A 23,097-nucleotide genomic window follows, 5' to 3' on the forward strand; every position below is an offset into this window, starting at 1 on the left:
CAAACTGATGTAGATGTCAAGACCAAAATATCTATTACAAAATAAATGTACATCATATCTCACCAACATATTCACCAAGTAACCACTAGGTGTCATGTTTGTATTACAAGTGTTGTGTGTTCTGACCTGAAGACCACCATGATCTCATGTCTGTTGCTGTAACTGCTGCAAACTGAAGTAAAGTGATAACTTTAACTCATTGTATGTCATAGTCTGATTTATAGTGAATATACTAGAAGTATGTGATGATTTTGTGTATTTATTGAAATTGAATGTCACATTCTTTGTTCTGTATTCCTGCAAGGATCAATGCATAAAATATTTTCACTCCTTGTACACTTGTCGATGACAGACACAACAAAAAGAGCTTATTTTTCGATTTGTGCATATCGTGTCTCTGTGGGTGTTAGACTTCTTTAGATATATATGACAGGCCTCCACTCACCGTTTTTTTGTTTCTGCATGAGCACCCCGCCAAGACCATAGGATGAAGCGTTGCCTGAAACTACAGTCTCGTTGTTTGGACTATACTGTGCCAGTATAGCTGGTGAGCTGAGTTCTGTCTTTACTTTTGCAAATGCTTCTTTCTGCTGTGCATCCCACGTCCAGGTGCTTTCATTCCTTAACAAGTCTCTCAGTGGCTTTGTGAGAGTCGGCAGAAGAGGTGAAAACTTCCCGACGTAGTTAACCATTCCCATGAAACGTCTCTCTCTCCTTCCACATTCTGTGGCTCAGGCATGTTGAGAATGGCTTTAATCTTGTCCTGGTCTGCTTCGATCCCTTGAGCGCTTATTGTATGGCTTAGGAACTTCACTCTATCAACAGCAAAGATACACTTTTCATTCAGCGTCAGTCCTGCTTTTTCAAACTTCTTCAGCACCTCACAGTCACCTCTTCAGTCTCTCATTGTGTTCTTTTTTCTTTTCCAAACACCAGGACATCGTCTGAATGACAAAGAGCTCCAGTCGTTCCTGCAATGATCTGCGAGATTCTGAGCTGGAAATGCTCCGGGGCCGAAGATATCCCAAAAGGAAGACGCCGGAAGCAGTATCTCCCAAAGGGTGTAATGAATGCAGGGTTTTTCCTGGGTCAAAATTGGTCTTCGGTGGTGGCTGACCGACATGGTCATCCACACACAGCAAAGAGTACCCTACCCACATGATCAGCAAGCCCAATATTGACAATAAATGTTAAATTTAAAATAAATACAAAGAAACAGTTTGTGATTTTTTTTTAGGTAATTTACTACACATTGTCATAGGCCTATACATACTGTGGATTATTAAGGCTAAATTTTACTAAACACTCTTGCTAAATGAGGTAAGCACACTTAATTTCTCATTTCAGATTAGGGGTGGGAATCTCTAGGCACCTCACGATTCGATTCGATTATGATTCAGAGGGTAACGATTATTGATTATTAACGATTTTTTTTTTTTTTTTACTTACTTGGTACTTTTAAAGCAAAGTATTTATGATGACCCATAACGAACTTACTTCCATCTTCCTATATTAATTTTATTAATAAAACAAATGGAAGTGATTTGAACATTGCAAAGAACCAGCAGGAAAATAAATGTGTGCCTGTACTAGCAGCGTACTTGTAGTAAATTAATACAAACTTCAGCATATTCTGAATCTCTAGCATTTAATAATAGACTTCTAACCAACATCCTCTTGTTATTTCCATTGAGCAATATAATCCTTCAGACAAAAAAAAAAACATTTTGCTGTAGCAAAATCACAAACAGTTTTTGTTCAAAAATATAGAATTATGTACCAGCAGTTCTCATATAATGCTTGTGGACTTATGCATATTCTGAATAATTAGTGACATACAAAGCCTCTCTTATTCACAACTAAATAATAAAGAGTTATGACTTGAAATGTTTGCTGTATACCACAATCAAAAACAGCTTATACAAAAAAAGTGAATGAACATCTGCAGAGAGCACAGTCAAAATGTAACTTTTTGTGACTAGCATTCAGAGCCGATCCGCCCTATACGCACACTACGCAAGCTGCGTAGGGCCCCGCAAATTACTCAAGGCCCCGCCTCCCCCTCGTGTCAAAGCGCGTCATTCAAAGTTGACAACATCGTTGAGAAAGGAGAAAATGAAGCGGAACTATCCTTCTGGTCACGAAGAAAGAGGAAAAAAAACACTATGCGAGTGAATTGTGGGAACAGCAATCAGGTAGACTGAGTTTGCTTGTTTATAAACTGCAGCTGGGAAAAGATAACAGCGTCGCGTGTTAACGTGCGTTCATATGCGCGTGCACGAAATGAAATGCGCACTTTCCAAAATAAACATCCATAGCGGGATGACAATCATCACACATACTTTTAAAAACAAGACAATGATCATCTACTCTCCAAGTCAAGGTTAAGTTACAACTCTGCAATAATGCCAGATGGAAAACAATGTACCGGTATTGGCTTTATAGTCTATATTGCAATTAAGATGTTGATCGACTGAACATACTGGTCAATATGGATGCACATCCCTCAGTAAATAATAACCTTCAAGTATTAAGTATTGCTGTTATCATTTAAAACACAGTGACATGCTGTGGCAATTTTAGCTAGTTTTATTCATTCACAGCACAGGATGCATATGTGATTTCAAGAATTCAATTTGTTCTATTTGAAGTGTGAATACTTAATATTTTACTAGTAACACTGTCTATTTCTGATATCAGGAATTACCTTTATTATATTACCTTTATAATATTATTACACAGAAAGTAAACAAAAGCGTAAATATCTACGTAATAAAATACAAATTCTGATATTGGGGTTCCAATCATGCACTGCTGATTAATTAACAAGGTTAATTCTTCACTGTTTTCCAGCTGTATATACAGTTTTACCATTGCTTTTGTTGTCAGGATTAGTAACTTGCCATTTTGTGACATTTGGAGTTAATTTTCTATCAAATGTTATTGGCATTGTGTATTGTCTACAAGTATTGAGGTCTCTGCATTCACATTATGCTTAACACCTGACGTGTTTATATGGTGTCTCGCAAAATATCTGTAGTATAAAGTACATGGATTTCCCAAGTAAAGCACATACCATAAATGTGTGGTATAATTTAATATTATATTGTTTGAGTGAAATGTAATGCAAAGGAAATTTCAACTAAATGTATAGCCTACTACCCAACCTTTTACTAGCAAAGTTAAAATACTTTTACCTAGTTAAGTAACGTATACTTAATGCCATATGTGAAATTAACTTAAAAAATATGCATGTGAAATAAAAAAAAGTAAATTTTACTTATTGTTTCTTTAGTCTGGGTCAGGTAGGAGGGCCCCTTAAATTATTTTTTTTGCTTAGGGCCCCAGGGAGGTCAGGATCGGCTCTGCTAGCATTGCACATATTGCAGGGCAGTAGTAGCCTATTGTGATGATTTTTCACGACCCAGATTTTTTGGTGCCCCCCCAAGCACTTGGTGCCCTACGCGCAGTGCGTGATGTGCGTGTGCGGAGCGCCGGCCCTGAGTACAACGTACGTATAACAGATCGGTTTACAGTATATTGATGTGAAAACTAAATAGGCTACTGAAAGCAGCTTTCATACAAAAAATACTAAATAGGTAACAATGAAATTGCCAATTTTCCATACGCTAGCTTTGAACGAAGAGGGTGCCGTTCGAATTTGGCGCTCAGCCATCATGCGTCTGTTAAGTGTGCGAGTCTGTTATGTGCGCGCCACGGACTGCACGCGCACTGCACGTCCGCTTAGAGTTCCGCCTTTTGCATTCCGTCAATATTACGTTATTAGAAAAAAATATATATATATTTTTTTTTAGAGAATCGATTTTTTGACATTTGTGAATCGATTCAGAATCGTCCACGTCCGCATCGCGATGAATCCAAGAATCGATTTTTTCTCCCGCCCCTATTTCAGATATGTACAGTATGTTCTTCTAAGTAATGATTTGTTATACACCGATTCAGACACTGACGGGCAGACCAATTGCTTTAACCATTCATTATAATGAATCGGCTCAAAGGAGTCATTAGGTCGCGAATCGGACTTTAGCGGACGTTGTGTGGGAATCCTGGCTGTTAGGACATCACGAAAGATTTGTCAACACACACACACAAAAAAAACACTTCAAACTGGATAGATTTTTTTGTTGTTGTAAGAGAAGATAAGGCAACTTTTTTTGACTGCAATTCACACCCAGCGCTAATTCAGAAAAAATATTCTCCGAATGCACCACGTGAAACATGGATTCGGTCTTCCGACGGTAGGATCAGTTGATTTTGATGCGAGGGAGAGAGCAAAGACAGAACTGAAGAGTGCCCGCGCGGGGGTGTGGCGCTGTGATCGTTCTCTCCGTCACTCCGTCAGTAGCCTGCTTCACTCACAAAACCCAATTACAGATCAAATAAGGCTTTGGCGGGACAAAAAAAAAAAACGTTTTGGCGGCCGCCAAAAAATTTTCAATGTAGGAAAAACCCTGGAATGTTGTTAGTGGCTCTGAGTCTTCATGCAAGGGTATTTGCCAGAACCCAGATGTGGCATCTAATTTCGAGAACACAGCTGCTCCCTCTAGTTGCGCTAAAGTCTCATCCACAGCTGGCAGTATGTTTCTTTTCTGCACACATTCTCATTCAACCTTGTGAGATCGACGCAAATCCTGATTGCCATTGCCTTGCCATTTGATTTTGGCACGACAACCATTCCCGCGCACCAGGGAGTAGGTTCTTCGATTCTTCGAATGACTCCCATTTTTTCCATTCTGTGGAGTTCCGGTTTTACTTTCTCCACGAGCGGCAGAAGTACTCGTCGTGGGGCTGATAGTGCATATGGGACGGCTCCTTCCGACAGTTTGATTTTGTAGCTGCCCTCTAATTTTCCGAGTCCCGAGAAAACTTTGGGGAACATTGTCTTGTACTGCTCTCCAGGTCCATGTAAGATGGCTACCTGTTGCAGTAACTGGATTGCAGGCAGTCCCAGCAGCGGCATTACTTAATCCGTTAAAACATATATCTTGCCAGATTCTCTTTTTGTCTTCCTGCAGGCATGCGCTGAACGTATCCATCACTTTCAAAGGAGTACTGTTAGGTCCCAAGATCACCTTTTTGGAATCTCTGAGTTTCCCTTGCTTTCCAGCTGAATACATAGATGCTGGAATCACTGTGACTGCTGCACCTGTATCTGTTTTAAAGGTGATTGGTTCTTTATTCACCAGGATTTTCCGTTGCCACATATTCTCTTGTTTTTGGGTCTGAATTGTTCCCAAGAAAGCAGACTCATATGAACTGTTAACTATCGCTTCAAGTCTTTGAACTGACCGGCATACTGCAGCAAAATGTCCTTTCTTTCTACATTTTCTGCATTCCGATTCTCTGGCTGGACAGGCTTTCCACGGGTGCTGTGGACTTTTCCCGCATCACTTGCAGGAATCCATCTGTTTTATTTTATGAGCTGCATTATAAAAACTTTGCGCTTTCTGAGCTGTCCCCTCTGCTTTCTGCGATGTCATTCTTCCTATAGATGTTCTCTTTGTCATGACCGCATCAACGTTCACTTCTTTCACTTCAGACTTTTCTCGTCTTATTATTGGCTGCTGATGTTTTATTTCCTCATTTTGTCTGACTTGAGTTATCGTTTTATCCAATGTCAAATTTGGATCTAGTTGCAGTCTTTCTGAAAGCTTTGCATCTCTTATGCCCACTACAATACGGTCTCTGATCATTTCCTCATGGAGGTCGCCATATCTGCAGTGTTCCGCGAGCTTATACACGTCCGTGATAAAACTCTCTGCTGATTCACCAGGCTGTTGAAATCTGCTATTGAATTTAGCTCTCTCATAAATAACATTATGTCTGCCAATAAAGTGCTCACTTAAAGCCTTCTTGACTTCTTCATAACTCTTTTTCTCTTCCTCGCTTAGGGGTAACGTATTTAATATATCGTCAGTTTTCTCCCCATAATGTAAAGAAGAGAGTTTACCTGGTAGGCGGAGGGTTTTTCTGCAAGGCCCGATGCTACTCTGAATCGCTCAAAGCGGCGCATCCACTGTGGCAATGAACTGGGCTTGTCGAAATTGAAACTTCTCGGAGGTTTCAGCGAAAATAATCTCGGGTGCACTGCTTCGCTGTTCCTTTTCTTTTCTTTTCTTTTCTTTTCTTTTCTTTTCTTTTCTTTTCTTTTCTTTTCTTTTCTTTTCTTTTCTTTTCTTTTCTTTTCACAGGCCAGTTCTCAATTGCATTCGTTCACTGTTTAAATCAGTCCGTGTGCAACATCGCATTCTTTTCTCGCTCAATTCCTTGTTTCATTCTTTTGGGTACAGATGGTTATATCTTAAAGGTCCCGTTCTTTGTGATCCCATGTTTCAAACTTTAGTTAGTGTGTAATGTTGTTGTTAGAGTATAAATAATATCTGTAAAATTATAAAGCTCAAAGTTCAATGCCAAGCAATATATTTTATTTAACAGAAGTCGCCTACAGCGAACGGCCGGTTTGGACTACATCCCTCTACTTCCTGCTTTAATGACGTCAATAGAACAGTTTTTTGACTAACCTCCGCCCACAGGAATACACAAAAAAAAAGGGGGCATGGTCTTGTTGCGCTCCAACGGAGAAGAGGAAGAGTTGCGTTTGTAGAGTGTGTTTGTCGCCATGTCATCGAGACGCTGTTATTTTCATCCCGGAGTCCAATCACCTTTGTTTGGCCTTCCCCATGGGCAACATGCGCTAAGCTGCTGTCGAATCACAACACAGGAACCGCTGGCACAATCAGAACTTGTTACGTATTTCTGAAGGAGGGACTTCATAGAACAAGGAAGTCATCAGCCCGTTCTTAGGACAGTGAAAACAGCGGTATACAGATAAGTAAATTGTGTGAAAAATACTGTGTTTTTTTACACGCAAAACATGAACACATGTTATATTGCACACTGTAAACACAATCAAAGCTTCAAAAACACACGAAAAACGGGACCTTTAAACTCTGAGGTGAAACAGGACACGCAAACAGCTCAGTTACTGAACTTCCATTTATTTTTGTTCTTCCCTATACAACACTGTATATACTTTTCTGCACTGGAGTACCCTCTAGTGTCCCATTGGATACACTACAAAAGGAGGAAGACAAATATTTATTTAAATTTTTCGTTTGTGAAACCTGTTGATAACTTCATCGAATCAAAGCGCACATCGCAGACTGTATAAAACAAGGCAACAGCGCAGCGAAATGTGCAGAAAATTCAATAGTCGGCTCTTTGTGCATTGTGTATTGTCAAGTTCAAAGCTTCATAAAAAAAAAAAAGTAAAAAGAACCTAAAATTAGTAATTCGTTAGAGGAGTAGCTCTACTATGGGCTTATGTCCATTTTAACACACCCTCTGAGGCGGCTGAGAAACAGTCAAAAAAATCATTTTGTATAATCATCCATGTCTGATGTCCTGGAGTCCTTGCAGGGGTAGGTTTCATCTATTCAAAGGTGCTGGGTCATCTGAAGTCTTCATAAGAGGCTGGATCCAAGCTGGACATAATCTCTAGTTACCTCGTGAAATTGAAATATGTAATAATTGTTTTAATTTTTATTTATTTAATTGATTTATAAATGCATTCAAGTGATGCTATTTGCAATAATTAAAGAATGATGTAGGTCTAATTATATTTTTTACATTCATTTTATGTGTTATTATTATTTGTTATGTACCTTTCAAAATAGTTTATTATTCTTTTCTGAAAATATAAACAATATAAACAGGGTCTCTAAAAAGTGTGAATAAGTGAAAAACCACATGGTCCCTAAATTGAGCTGATGACATGTACAATAATTAAAGAATACTGTAGCCTAATTATATTTATGTACCTTTATATTTTTACAGTCCATTTTCGCTGATATATCAGTATTATTTGCATTTAAACACTTTTATTATTCATTTATTCTGAAAATAGACACAAAAGTAACACAATCCCTTTAAAAACGCGAAAAATAGAAAAAACGCACGGTCCCTAAGTTGAGCGTCAATAAGAAGCCAGCTAAAACGCGGAAGTTTGCGTCATTTAAGGTGGAACGGATCAATAAGAAGCTGCGAATAAGAAGCTGCATTCAGCCTCATAGATTTCACTGAATCCGATGAACTGCCGCATCCAGTACCTTGTTGTTCATGGCACAGGACTATTCAGGTTAAAGGCCAATTTATACTTCTGCGTCGAGTGTACGCCGTAGTGTACGTCGTAGGCTACGCACGTAGGCGACGCCGTCGTGAGCATTTATACTTCTGCGTTATTAGTCTGTGTTGCTCTGCAGTTACACTGCCGAAACGCTAGTTGGCGGGAGCGGGTTTTAATGTCCCACTGTGTTTAGATTCCTTGCGGCTGTTTTGAGGTTAGGCTACTAAGCGACTGAAAGAGAGCGGATCATGTTGGAGTTGGAGCTTATAGAGGTGTCGAGCTCTGCTATTTCATAACACTGTGTCTAGACTGGACAAAGACAACAGAACGTCCATTATAGTCAGTGATACTACACTGGATGCGGCGCAACACTACACAACAAAACCCCAACAGTAAACTGATACCACTCTCTATTTCTGACGTACTCCGAGCTCTTGTGCTAGTTCTGATACGAAGGACAAATGGACTTGCAATGGTCTGTCATGTCCAGTGTAGACAGCTGGTCTCGTCCAGTGTAAACACAGTGTAACAGCGTCAGGAGTTCAGATTCTGGTGTGCTGATATTTGTGTGCAGCCCAACTCACCCATCCTTCACACACATTCACCGACATTACATTCACTGCATGTGCAAACTGTCAAAACCCATAAATGCCATATTACTTAAAAATTAGTTAATAGTCATGTGCCTCAACAAGTAAAGTCATAACATAATGATACATTTGTAAATCATTAGTTAATGATTAAAGTAAATTGCGTTGACCAATTGTGGTAATTAACACATTAATTTACACTTTTAGTTAATAAAATATGTAATTAAGAAATTAATTTATGCTTATAAAACGCTATCTCACGACCAATTCGTACAAATCCGTACGAGTGATTAAAAAGTGGCTAATTCGTACAAATTCATACGAATACGAATTTGTACGATTTGTCTAAACCCACGTGATGGTTAGATTTAGGGGCGGGGACAGGGTTCCGTCATTCGTACGAATTCATACTAATTAGCCACCTTGTAAAATTCATACTAATTGTCGTGAGATCGGGTTAAAAAGATCACACAGTTTGGTGAATGTGTTGGTGAGATCAGATGTACATTTATTTTGTAATAGATATTTTGGTCTTGATCTACATCAGCCGGCAAAGCGTGATTATTGTTTTTATTTTACAGTACATTACAAAACAGTAATATATATATATATGTGTGTGTGTGTGTATATATATATATATATATATATATATATATATATATATGGCAATTAAAATGAATACCTGAAGAATTTCAAGAAATAAACAGAATCAAAACTCCAGAGTAAGTGGTTAATTTACAAGACAAATAGAGTTTATCCAAGGTCATACAGAACCAGAAAAACAACATGCAAACAGTTGCTCATCAAAAATTTAATCTTTCAAAAACCCATATGACAACCAGAGTAATTTAACCACATATTACAAAGTCAATGTAAAAAAGAAAGTAAATTTTACCTCATTTTCGTCACTGTTTTCTGATAAGAGAAAAGCTCTGCTGTAATGTGAGAGTTTCTAGCCCTGAAATCATCAGATCTACAGTAGACAATCCCATAATATGTAAACTTCTATAATTCAGAATTCACTGCTTTCAAAGACTGAACACTTTCTGCAGGATTGTATACATCATTAAATGCACACATTTTTAAAGATTTCAGTTTAGAGTATTATTGATAATAATACCAGACAGATCAGTTCAATCATTCAACTAATTTGTTAATATATTCTTTGGCATCTTTAATTTCATTCAGATTCTTCTGAAATTGATCAGCTGTTTCTCTCATCTGAGGAATAAATTGTGACTCGTTTTGTTGATTGATTCTGCAATCATCAAGATTTTGTAATAGAGGATTGATTGTGTCTTCTAGTTGCTTATGCACTTTGAGAGTTTTATCAATTCTCCCCATGTCCGCAGATCTCACTCTTCTCAGTATTTCATTATTTTGAACAGAATCCTTCTTCATCTGCTGAATCTCTTTTACTGTGTTATTAATTGCACTCAGATGTTTAATCATTGGCTTGGTTGAAGTCAAACCCAAACTCAGTATGTCTGCGATTCCTTTTGCTGATTCTGTTTTAGTGATGTTGTTCAATTTATCAGAGAGAGTTTGATGATTTTTCTGAAATTCTGTGTTCAGTCCCTCAACGCTTTCTTGCAATTCCTTACAAAGATCTTCAGGTTTCCTGAAATATCAAAACATTTTTCATAAGTAGACAGCACTGGATATTTGTTTTGTCTGTTTTATGGTTTACCAGCCAAATGGTACATATTATATTAAGCATTATGCACATTGTAATTGTCATGCTGTACTTTTGCACTATAGCAAACTAACAACACTATAAAACTCCACAATAAAGGCTCCTTTGTTAACATTAGTTCATTCATTGGCTAATAGAGGCTGTGTTCTAGTTTGTATGTCCTTCTCTTATTTTAAGTAAAAACTCACGTCATTTTGATTTATTTATTTTGTTGTTGTTGAGAAAACAAGATATAATTTATTATGTCATTTAATTCTCTAGTAAATGCTTCTTGGTATAATAATTTTTAGATATTTGAACTGGCAACAAGACAAAAATACTGAGTAAGAAAATGTTTTTTTTTTGTTTGTTTTGTTTTGTTTTTTGCAGTGTATAAAGTTAATAAAGTTAAAGTTAAAGCTTTGAACAAGAAATACTTACTGAGACATCTCGTCTGCTCGATTCACTTCACCTGTATCAGACATTAAGCATTTTCACAGATTACTCTAATAATTCATAACTATCAATATATATAGTGCTGCGATAGAAGTATGTAATAATTGTGTTGGTATTCATTGTAGTTGAATGTCACTTTTTTTCTATATATATATAAATATTATGGCAAGCCGTTCAGGAAATAATTATATTTATAATATGAAGTCTGAATATATAGAATGAATGTCTGAATATATAAAACGAATGTCTGAATATATAGAATGAAAGTCTGAATATATAGAATGAAAGTCTGAATATATAGAATGAATGTCTGAATATATAATATGAAAGTCTATATATATATAAAATGAAAGTCTGAATATATATAGAATGAATGTCTGAATATATATAGAATGAAATTCTGAATATATAGAATGAAAGTCTGAATATGAATGTCTGAATATATAAAATGAAAGTCTGTATATAGAATGAAAGTCTGAATATATGGAATGAAAGTCTAAATGTATGTGTGAATATGTGAAAAGAAAGTGTACATTTGACAATTCTCATTGAATAATGTGCAGCTTGTTTTAGCCTTTTGAATTGTGATTCATTTAAAATTGTCATTCCCTGAAATTTTCCAATACTTTCTTGCTACAAGACTTTTGTGCAACAGTTGGTCATACTCCAAACAACATAAACAATTTGGAGTCTACATCACGTCATCTCGAGGATCATATTTCCATTCTTGCAACATTCTTAGCGCTTATGGGCAGTCATGTTCAACAAAATGTTGCTGAAAGAACATTATGCATCATTCTCGAAGGAATTTATGAATCTTATGAATTCACCGCATTCGCTACGGTTGCCAGTATTTTGGCCCGTACACGCATTCGCCAGGGTGTTAATTAGATGGTCGTTACTTAAAGTTGCTGCTACTAAATTTCGTGCGGACTCGCTCATTGTTCAAAATGTGTATAAAAAATAATAGATGAATAACACAAGATGGCGCTGATAACATCAGATTTTCATTCCATATATTCAGACATTCATTTTATATATTCAGACTTTCATTATATATACATATTCAGACTTTCATTCCATATATTCAGACTTTAATTCTATATATTCAGACTTCATATTATAAATATAATTATTTCCTGAACGGCTTGCCATAATATGTATATATGTATATATATATAACATATTTCACTGCTTGTACACTTGTGTCAATGACATGACAATAAAGTAAAGGAAATCTCATCAATGTTAGAAAATTAAAGAATTTCAATTAAATTCATCCATGATGCAAAGATAAAAGCCATGACTCATAAACTGCTAAATGAAATGAAGACTCACGCTGGACTGAAGGATGATGTCAAACACTGTGATCAGAGACACCGCTTGATAAGGTCACCAGTCTGTGTGTGTGTTCAGATCTGTCAAACACACTGAGAAAAATCACCATGAGAAAAACATCTACAATTCAAAAGTTATCAATCTTTATTTAACCTGCTGAAGCAACAAGAAGTGACAAGCAACGGCACACCTACTGTACATGAGCCAATGAGCCTTCATCACACATCATCTCACACACCCTGATGAAGAGTCATTGGCTCATGTACAGTAGGTGTGCCGTTGCTTGTCACATCTTGTTGCTTCAGCAGGTTAAATAAAGATTGAATTGTAGATGTTTTTCTCATCACCTGTTTTTAAAATCTTATATTTTCTAAAATTGCTCGAGTGCCTTGGATTGTTTTTTCTTAAGAGTGGAACCATCCCTAAACCCAAAGAGCACCGAGATACTGAAGTTACACAGCACTTCTTTATTTAAAACCACACACTGTCTGTACGCTTTCAAAATCATCGATCAGTTTTCTTTCCAAATCATTTGTTTGTTTTTTTTAAAAGACCCTATTAGTTTATCTTTCTGAATTAAAATGTTTATTTTGAACTAATCAATTAACTAAATTAATTCATGCAGAAAAATGTGTGAGATTTAGTCAGTTTTATTGAAGTCGCATTATTTCTAAAAACTACACTAGTGAAATAAACAAACAACTAAAATATATAATCAAATGTGTGTAATAGGAATATAATCATGATTTGCTATAAATAAAGAAGTATGAATATTCTTGCTCACCTGGAGTGAGTGAAGAGCGTCTGAAGAGGGATTCGCTCTGACTGAAATACTGCTCATATTTATATGCTCCGTTTATTTTCCCAAGAGTTTCGTTTCAGTATGAGTTTACAAGGAACAAAAGACTTTCACATCTCTCTAATGGTCAACTATTGCGAAACTATCAGGTTCCTCTTTTGCCTTTGGGTGATTGTCTGGAAACTGTTTATTTTCTCTTTCACTTTATGCCGAGTTTTCCCAGAAACACTGCTTTTCCAGCAAACTCCTTCAGTGTGTCCTGAAATATCCTGAGCTGCGTTTCCCAAAAGCATCGTAAGCCTAAGTTGATCGTAAAAACGATCGTACGACTGATCTTAATATTACGGTTTGTTTCCCAAAAGCATCGTAGCTTAAGTAGCACTTGAAAATCTTCGTAGATCTACGAGTGCTCTGGAGTAATCGTACATCCCCAAGTGCATCGTAAGAAGACAGAGTTATGAGGACACCTGCAGGACAACCGGCAGATTACAGCTTTAACTTTATTCAAATGCAATGTGATTATAATATAAAGTTTTGATTGTACTTTATTGTACACGTTATTACTCTTTTTTTTATTATTAATGTATAAATTAAATAATTAAAAAGGTCAGAAAACAAAACAAAAAATATAAATAATTGAATCTAATAATTTTAATCAAAATTAAATGAATGAACAAAAAAATAAATAAAAGATGTAATATGCTTCAAAGAAAAATAGGGATGAACCAAAAAAAAAAAAAAATCTGTCAATGACTTGCTGACATGCACGAAAACCAGCCATGTATTGGGCATTTCTTGGTTGGCCATCATTGGTCCCACCACCTGGTTTATTAAATGTTGTCCTCTGCAGAGCCCTTTTCCTTTTAGCAAGGCTGGCAAAGTCCTGCCACTTCTTCCTGACCTCCTTCTCTGATCTTTTAATGCCCCTAGTTACAGTCAGTTTTCTAGCAAAATCCTCCAAGATTTTGTGTTTTTGTTTATTTGTATGACTTCCCTTGAACCTGCTGAAAATAATATGTTTGTATAGCTCCACCTCCTCTAAAATTACCTTAATCTCCTCTTTTAAAAAAAGTTTTTTTTTTTTTTTTTTTTTTGGTTCAGCCATTTTGCTGCTGTCTCCACTCGTAGGTTTGTGCTTTTGTAGATTATTGGCCTAGTGGAAAATGCACATCAGGTGAAAACAGTTAGGTTAAACATTTAAAGTTGCAAGCGTGTGCAATTACAACCTGTAAACAATATTTCAGCTCTAGATCGTCTCTTATTTAAAAAACGAACTAAATGAATGCTCTGCCAGTTAACTGAAAATGTTTTATATATTTGTAGAATTGGTAGGCTACATTCGTGCCGCGAAAGGTTTAAAAAGTTGTGGGGACAATATCGACCCTGGCAAAAAGTGGTGGGGACATGTCCCACCCGTCCCACCCGCAAATTACGCCTATACAAGCCATTCTTCAAGGTGACATTTCAGCACTTGACACACGGACAGCGACTCTTAAGTATCACTTAAAAAGCGAAGTTAATTTGACCTCATTTTCGTCACTATTTTCTGATAAAAGAAATCCTCTGCTGTAATGTGAGAGTTTTTAGCCCTGAAAGCAGCAGATGTACTGTAGAAAATTCCAGAATATGTAAACTTCTATAATTCAGAATTCACTGCTTTCAAAGACTGCATGATTTTATACATCATTAAATGCACACATTTGTAAAGATTTTGTGGTCTGCTTTGACTGTATTATTGATAATTATACCTGACAGATCAGTTCAATCATTTCTAAACAGATTTTTTACTTATTTGTTAATATATTCTTTGGCACTTTTAGTTTCATTCAGTCTCCTGAATTTGAGCAGCTGTTTCTCTCATCTGATTAATACATTTCAGAGTTTCTGATTTGATTTCGTCTTCTTTTGTCTCTTTTGCTGAAAATATGATACTGTAATGATCAAGATGAACTGATAGAGATGGGATTGTGTCAGTTAGTTGCTCAACCAGTTTTAGAGTTTTGCCAGTTCTTGCGGTTTTCATGTTCTTTTATCAATTGTATTCCTGCAAGGATCAATGCATAAAATATTTGCACTCCTTGTACACTTGTGTCGATGACAACGCTATCTCACGACCAATTCGTACGAGTGGGCAACAAATTATCCACCTCGTAAAATTCATACAAGATGAAAAAAAAAATCATGCAAAGATAATAAAAACTGGCAGATCTAACCATAACTCATAAACTGCTAAATGAAATGGAGACTCACGCTGGACTGAAGGATGATGTCAAACACTGTGATCAGAGACACTGCTTGATAAGGTCACCAGTCTGTGTGTGTGTTCAGATCTGTCAAACACACTGAGAAAAATCACCATGAGAAAAACATCTACAATTCAAAAGTTATCAATCTTTATTTCACCTGCTGAATTAAAACCACACACTGACTGTACGGTTTCAAAATCATTAATCTGAATTATTTCCAAATCATTTGTTGTTTTTGAAAATATCCTATTAGTTAAATTAAATAAATCAATAAATTAAAATGTTTATTTTTAACTAATCAATTAACTAAATGAATTCATGTAAAAAAAGTCAGTCAGATTTAGTCTGTTTTAATGAAGACTCGTATCATTTCAAAACACTGCATTAGTGAAATAAAAGTAATTTCAAAGTAGATTTTAACAAAATAATTAATTTCTTTTTTTAGAATAATAAAAGTGAATCACTTTCTTTTTAATATATAAATAACTAAAATACTGTATATATCCATCTGTGTGTAATAGGAATATAATCATAATTTGCTATAAATAAAGAAGTATGAATATTCTTGCCCACCTGGAGTGAGTGAAGAGCGTCTGAAGAGGGATTCGCTCTGACTGAAATACTGCTCATATTTATATGATCCGTTTATTTTCCCGTTTATGAGTTTCGTTTCAAAATGGGAACAACATTTACATATTGCAAAACTGTCAGGTTCTTTCTGGGTTGATTCTCTGGAAGGAAGTATCACAACTGAACATCAAATGATAAAATAAGGAAGACAGATATCGAGCACAATTTGGCGTTTGTGAAACCCGTTGAGAACTTCATCGAACCAAAGCGCACATGCATGTGTGTGTCATAGTTAGACGGCTGTAACAGTGCATGAAGAAGGAGAAACTCAAAAGAGTCTTTAATAGATTCAAACAAGGAAACACATAGAAGATAACTTTAACATAAATGTTAAACTATATATTTTTTCACATTCAAAAGAACAGAACAAACAGGTCACTAGGGGTCTCACATACAGTTAAGTTGTTCATACAGTATACTGCTAACATCATATAAGTGGTTACTCTCCCAATAGTCTCAGAAAAGTGAGAGGTGAAGAGAAAAAAAAAAAAAAAAAAAAATATATATATATATATAATAATAATATCAGGAGAATATTTGTAATGGTCCTTTCAAGTCCATAAAAGTTCCAAGGTCCCATCATAAAACATTAAAATCCAGAATATTTTCATTGGACAAATATTTTACATACTGAAGAATGAGAAGAAAAAGAAGAAAAAAAATCTCAATATTATAATAAAAAATTATGTTTTTGGTAAAACTGCATACTCTGCGTTTAGGGAGCGACGGTACTGATAAAGAAGATGGCAAAGCTGATTCTGGAGTTTAATCAGCAGTTTTTGAGTTAGTTACTTTTTGCCATGTTAATTTCAGCCCTTCATGGTCTTTGATTGAAAGAAGTCAAACCGGACATGATTTGACTTTAATGTCCACGTTGTGGAAAATTTTCTCTTAACCACACAATATATCACAGACAATATATAAATATACGTTACTGCGTAGTGGTTGTTTTGGTATTTCTCCTGTGATTCCCTGTTACTCCACTGTGGATGTATTAAAGTTTTGAGTTTGCTCCTACGCTTCATTGACACAGCCACCCGTGACAGTGTGCTTGAGTATCACTTTAAAGACTTTTTACTCATGTTGTGTTGCTCTCAACAAATATAATTTTAGATTTACTTAAAGAAGAATGTCAAGTGGCTCCATGTAAGTTATAGACGCTGTAGTGATGGTAGCATTAGGGTTAGTGTTGGGATTAAGATTAGGTCAATACAACGCTTTCTACGGTCACATAATTCAGTTTAACACTGGCACTTCTAGTCTGGAGTCTAGTTTCTGTCTCCTTCAGGCTAAAAGGTAGAGTATAATATAGACTTTGTTGTTAAATAATCGTTGAGAGATCTGTATAACACTAGCAGCTGTTCTCTTTCAAAAGGGAACTCGCACTGTGTTGAATGACGCTTTGGGGAACGCCTCAAGCGTGACAGGTGTATGATGGGCTATAGAGTTAATTCATTTGTGTACGATGTTAGTTTAACTGTTTTGTTTGAATGATTGCATCATCTATAAGTATGTAAATGCAAACAAGTGGAAAAAGATGTTGTACGATGAGATATGTTGTATATTTTTATAGTTAAACAATTTTATGTGTTTAAGCGTGCCTATGTGCACTTATGTTGTCATGTGTTGGATTAACACTAATCACAGACATGTTGTGCAGCTGATAGTAAATGTCAGTGTAGAAATTGTTGAGATTGAGAAATGTTTAATGTAACTGCATTGTTTTGTGCAAATAGTTTTTTTGAATGCTGATTCTGTTTGAGTGATTCACCTTTGAACGGCAAGCCAGACCCTGATCTACAATTCAGAAGAATCTTTGTGATTCAACACAAAGACCTAACTGTGACAGTTTGAGGTTTTTGAGTTCAGTTTTTGAATCTGTTTCAGTGTTTTCAGTTTCTGTGATCCGCTTTCCCCTGTCTTCTGTGATTTTGGTCTAGTCCTGTTTTCCCCGGTCTGTTTAATTAGCTCATCTGTGTCAGCTGTGTCTTGTTAATCATCCAGTTTGCCCGTGTATATAACCCCAGTGTTTTTCCTCAGTCTTGGTCTTTTGTTGTCTATGTATGGTTGGTTTGATTCCTGGAGTTTTGCCTTTTGATTTTGAAATCTGAAATTATTTCAGTTCTGGTAAGTAAATGCTTCTTTTTGAATTATTTGAATCCTCGTCTCAGCATCCTGCCTGCTACAACCCTGACACTAACCTCTGTTGGGTAAAAATACACTGAATAATTATTCTGTTGTCCCGTTATAAGTGCAACCCGTAGGAAACCTTATAAAACAATGCAGTCATGGCCATTTTAATGTAAATGTATCTTAATTCTCAAAGCTGTTGATATCAGACTAATAAGCATGCTTCATCACAGCTGTTTAATGTCCACCAGATGAAGCTCGAGAGCAGGAGAGACGAACTCCACAGCTAACTTTAATCTGTTTGATATGGTGAAGGTCTAATACAAGTCAGTTATTAAATCATGAATAAACAAGACTAAAAGCATTTTCAGTAAACCATCCCGTACACCAAGAACAGTTACAAGATTGAATATATTGTAAACAAAAATTTGTTAATTTTAGCTTCATTTATTTCAAATACCTTCCTATATGCTTACTTATAATAGATCACAGTTTGGTGAATATGTTGGTGAGATCAGATGTACATTTATTTTGTAATAGATATTTTGGTCTTCTAAAAAGTTTATTTTACATTACATTACAAAACAGTAACATGTACAACAAAAAAGGCAATTAAAATGAATGCCTGAATAATTTCACAAGAACTAAACAGAATCTAAACTCCAGAACAAGTGGTTTATTAACAAAGACAAATAGTTTATCCAAGGTCATACAGAACCAGAAAAATGACAATCAAACAGTTGCTCATCAAAAAATAAAATGAAATCTTTCAAAATCCTAATTTTTGTAAGTGAAAATTTAATCACATATTACAAACTCGATGTAAAAAAGAAAGTACATTTGACCTCATTTTCGTCACTATTTACTGGTAAGAGAAAAGCTCTGCTGTAATGTGAGAGTTTCTAGCCCTGAAATCATCAGATCTACGGTAGAAAAATCCCAGAATATGTAAACTTCCACAATTCAGAATTCATTGCTTTCAAAGACTGAACACTTTCTGCAGGATTTAGTTGGCTTTTTAAATGTAATTCAGACTGTTCTTAAATTCAACAGCTTTGTCTTTCATCTGATCAATACATTTCAAAGTTTCTTGTGCTTTTTCACCTGTGTTTTTGTAATAATCAAACATTTGTAATAGAGTACATCATTCTCATCATCACGTTACATCATTGCTAACGTTACACCAGTGTCCTTTACTGGCAGAGCCTGCGCTAGTTCAACTCACTGAACTAGAATCATTTGTTTTATGCATCGTTCATGCTTGGGGTGTTGAATAAAATATTATAAAAATGCACTGATAAAAGTTATGATAATAATATAATGATCTATGTAAAAACATTCGGCTTAAAGTATCTACAGGTATTATATTATTATCTCATAAGTTAAGTCACATATAGAGTTGTGTGTGTGTAAATGAAATGTGAACACAATCATGTTCTGTTGTGGTTTAAGGAGCTGCTGAATACAGTATAAGTTACACTGTCCATATAAACTTCCCTTGTTCACTTCACGAGTAACTTTTGATTTAAAAAATGTTGAAATTAAAGCTGCAGTCTGTAGTTCAATTTCGAGAGGTCTCTCGTACTGCGTTAGTAGCTTGCGCTCGGGGAAAACCTCTTTTCCACGAGATATTGAAGCCAAAAAATTATCCTATAATTTTGTATTATTGCAAAATGCGTTGCAGCAGCACGCAGACATGGGCGAGACAGCTCGCGCGCCCATTGGCTGCTCTGCGGCAACTGCATCAGCCTACCGAGCGAGGCCTGAAGTGACGTCAGGCCAATGAGGGCGCTTTGCGCCCACTGCGTCACATCCCGCCGAAACGGGCGTGGCTTAGGCCTATAAAGGAAGGCTCGGGACAGCTGATCCCTGATTTTTCATCTCTTCAGCGAAGCTCACGCATCGTTGGATCCCGAGTGTAGCCGCGCCGTCTGAAGAAGCCTTTCAGCGGGACGAGCCATCATCTGAAGCCACTGGCCACGCCGCCTTCTACTGCCACTCCCGCTGCGCTATCCGGCGCCTATATCCTTTTACTCCATGTTCTGTGTGTGTGTGTGTTCGCTGCCGCGACACACACTCTAAAAGAGCTCGCGTCTTTTTTAAGATGCCTTCCTGTGGCTCGTGCAGAGCCCCACTCAGCGACGGGGACTGCCATGTTAATCTGCGTTTCCTGCCTGGGTGAAGATCATGCAGCGCTCGTGCTCGCCGACGGCGGCTGCCCTCACTGCGAGCTACTGCTGATGGTGACTCTGAGGACTCGCCTGGCAGTTTTCTCCGAGCCTGCACCCCCCGTGCTCAGCGGGTTCCGGAACCTTCTCCAGCCCGCCAAAGCTCGCGGTACGCCGGCGCTTCTATCGAGGATGCTGACTCGAAAGCCGCGTCTGGAGAGGATGACACCTGCTAAACCAAGTAAGAGAGCTAGCATCGAGATGGAACTGAAAGTCGAAGAGGCGATAGCAGCCCACCTTTGCCCGCTCTCTGCTGGACGGCGTGCAAAACTGGCGCTGCCCTCTAAAGCCTGCTGCATGACGTCAACTCTGCTCAGTTACGCTTTCTCTGCCGCTGGGCAGGCTGCGTCAGCGCTGCACACGATGGCCACGCTGCAGATTTCCAGGCCGATCTCCGACGAAAACTGGGCGAGATGGGACCAGACGCAATCTGCATAGCGGACTTGAGAAGCGCTTCGCTACGCTCAAAGTCTATGTGGCGGCCATAGCAGCGTTTTCTAAATCAACGCTCGGTCAGTCAATAGGAAGGAACGATTTAGTCATCCGCTTCCTCAGGCGAGCTAGGAGACTGAATCCTCCCAGACCTCCCTCAGTCCCTGTGTGGGACCTTTCTACGGTGTTGGAAGCCATGAAAAGGTGACCCATTCGAGCCTATCCAAACGATTAACTTCAAACACTTGTCTTTCAAAACAGTGTTCTTACTGGCTCTCTCTTCAGTGAAGCGCGTAGGTGACCTACACGCGCTCTCGGTGAGCGCGGCGTGCTTAGAATTTGGACTGAATGACTCAAGAGTCATACTCAAACCTAGGCATGGTTACGTTCCAAAATCCCTCAACACGCCGTTTCGGGCTCAGGTCATTTCCCTGTCCGCCCTACCGGTCTCTGACGAGGAAAGGGACGCAAGCTTTCTTTGCCCAGTTAGGGCGCTAAGAGCTTATGTGTCTCGCTTGTCTGCTTTTAGGCAGACAGAGCAGCTGTTTGTTTCGTTCAGCGGACGTTCCAAGGGACTGGCTGCTTCGAAGCAGAGCCTATCCAGATGGATAGTTGATGCTATAGCGCTGGCGTACACTGTCAAGGGCTTACAGTGCCCGCTAGGTGTCAGAGCGCACTCCACGAGAGGTGTGGCCTCTTCATGGGCTTGGTCTAGCGGAATTTCCTTGCAAGACATATGTATGGCGGCGGGCTGGGCCTCCCCGTATACATTTATAAGGTTTTATAACCTGGAGGTTCCCGCCTTACAGGCCAAGCTGTTGTCGGTGTAAACGAATCAGTGCTGTCTGTTTCGGCTGATTCAGGACACTGAGGTCGCTGAGCGCTGCGCGCTGCCGACTGTATATGCTATGGGCAGTATTGCGTAAGACATTTTCCCACATCAGTTCAGGCCAGTTTTCGCCCTGTTTGTGTGATGTCACAAACACTTGCGTCTATGAACGCTGCTGTATATGGATAGAGTGGTTTCCCCTCCTCTTTCCAGGACTCTCTGTGAGTTCCCCTGGTGATTGTGCACTGTAAATCCTGGGCTTCACCTTCAGGTTTATAGGTGTTAGATCCCAGCATGCACAGCGTTTTGCATTGGGTCCCTTAGCGTAAGTTACTTACGCAGTACGAGAGACCTCTCGTAAGAGAACGTACTCGGTTACTAACGTAACCTCGGTTCTCTCTAGAAGAGGGAACGAGTACTGCGTATCTTGCCGTGCATGCAACACACTCTGGTTCGCTTCGGCGATGAAAAACCAGGGATCAGCTGCCCCGAGCCTTCCTTTTATAGGCCTAAGCCACGCCCGTTTCGGCGGTACATGACGCAGTGGGCGCGAAGCGCCCTCATTGGCCTGACGTCACTTCAGGCCTCGCTCGGTAGGCTGATGCAGTTGCCGCAGAGCAGCCAATGGGCGAGCAAGCTGTCTCCCCCATGGCCGCGTGCTGCTGCAATGCGTTTTGCAATAATACAAAATTATAGGATAATTTTTGGCTTCAATATCTCGTGGAAAAGAGGTTTTCCCCGAGCGTAAGCTACTTATGCAGTACTCTTTCCCTCTTCTAGAGAGAACCGAGGTTATGTTAGTAACAGAGTACGTTTTTCCTCTTTGTCGCAGTCTCTGTTCGAAATCTGCAACTGCAGTTATTCGCGGAATTATCAACTTTACGTGGGTTGTCTCGGCACGGCACAGCGCGGATGAATCCAATGTTTTGAGGAGAATGTGCGACTGTCAGTCGCCACCGGTGTGGATGCAGTCATTCGCAATCACAGGTTCTACTTTTTAGAAATATGACCAACATAAGAATTTTCACCGGAAAATGTCGTCTGAACAAGTAAGGTTGCAGTCTCTTTTTTTTCTGTAGCCACTCCGAAGTCCGAAGTCTTTTGCGTTTTACAACGGGTGAATCTCTAGTTGTCACTGTTTTAACATTTTAACGTTGTTGTTTTAACCTTTCTGGATCCGCCATCAAATTGATAAGTTTAATTATTTCAAGTGCTGTGAGACAAGGCTATAAATCTCCACCTCCAGCATCCTCACACTCCTAGCCGACTAGCCAAGACTCTTCTTTATGTGGACAGATGTGACGTAATGACGCAAAGACATGCTCGAATTTCCCGCGGAAATCCACCAGTACCACTGGAATTAAAAACATTATTACAAGCTTACCGTTTTGAATCGAGCTACGGCAAGCAGAGAGTTTTGAACACTGGCTGGTTATGTACTTGCTCAAATTATTTTGGATAATTTTGAACCCCAAAAAGTTACGGACTGCAGCTTTAACTAAGATGAATAAAATGCTGTAATAATAATGTAGTTAATTAATGTCAACAAATGAAACCTTGTTGTAAATGATGTACTCATATTTATAATAATCAGTTGA

At 38.1% G+C, this 23,097-nt stretch overlaps 1 long non-coding RNA gene across 1 annotated transcript; it reads right to left on the reverse strand.

Moving 5' to 3' along the window:
* Positions 1-9,454: 9,454 nt before the first annotated feature.
* On the reverse strand, positions 9,455-13,201 carry LOC308686972. The gene is made up of 4 exons (XR_014029663.1): positions 12,990-13,201; positions 12,206-12,297; positions 10,853-10,883; positions 9,455-10,357 (listed from the first exon to the last, which is right to left on the reverse strand). It is a non-coding gene; the product is annotated as an uncharacterized lncRNA (long non-coding RNA).
* Between the last annotated feature and the right edge of the window lie 9,896 nt (positions 13,202-23,097).

The sequence above is a fragment of the Scardinius erythrophthalmus genome (assembly GCF_964197995.2).
Source record: "Scardinius erythrophthalmus genome assembly, chromosome: 2".
NCBI lineage: Eukaryota > Metazoa > Chordata > Actinopteri > Cypriniformes > Leuciscidae > Scardinius > Scardinius erythrophthalmus.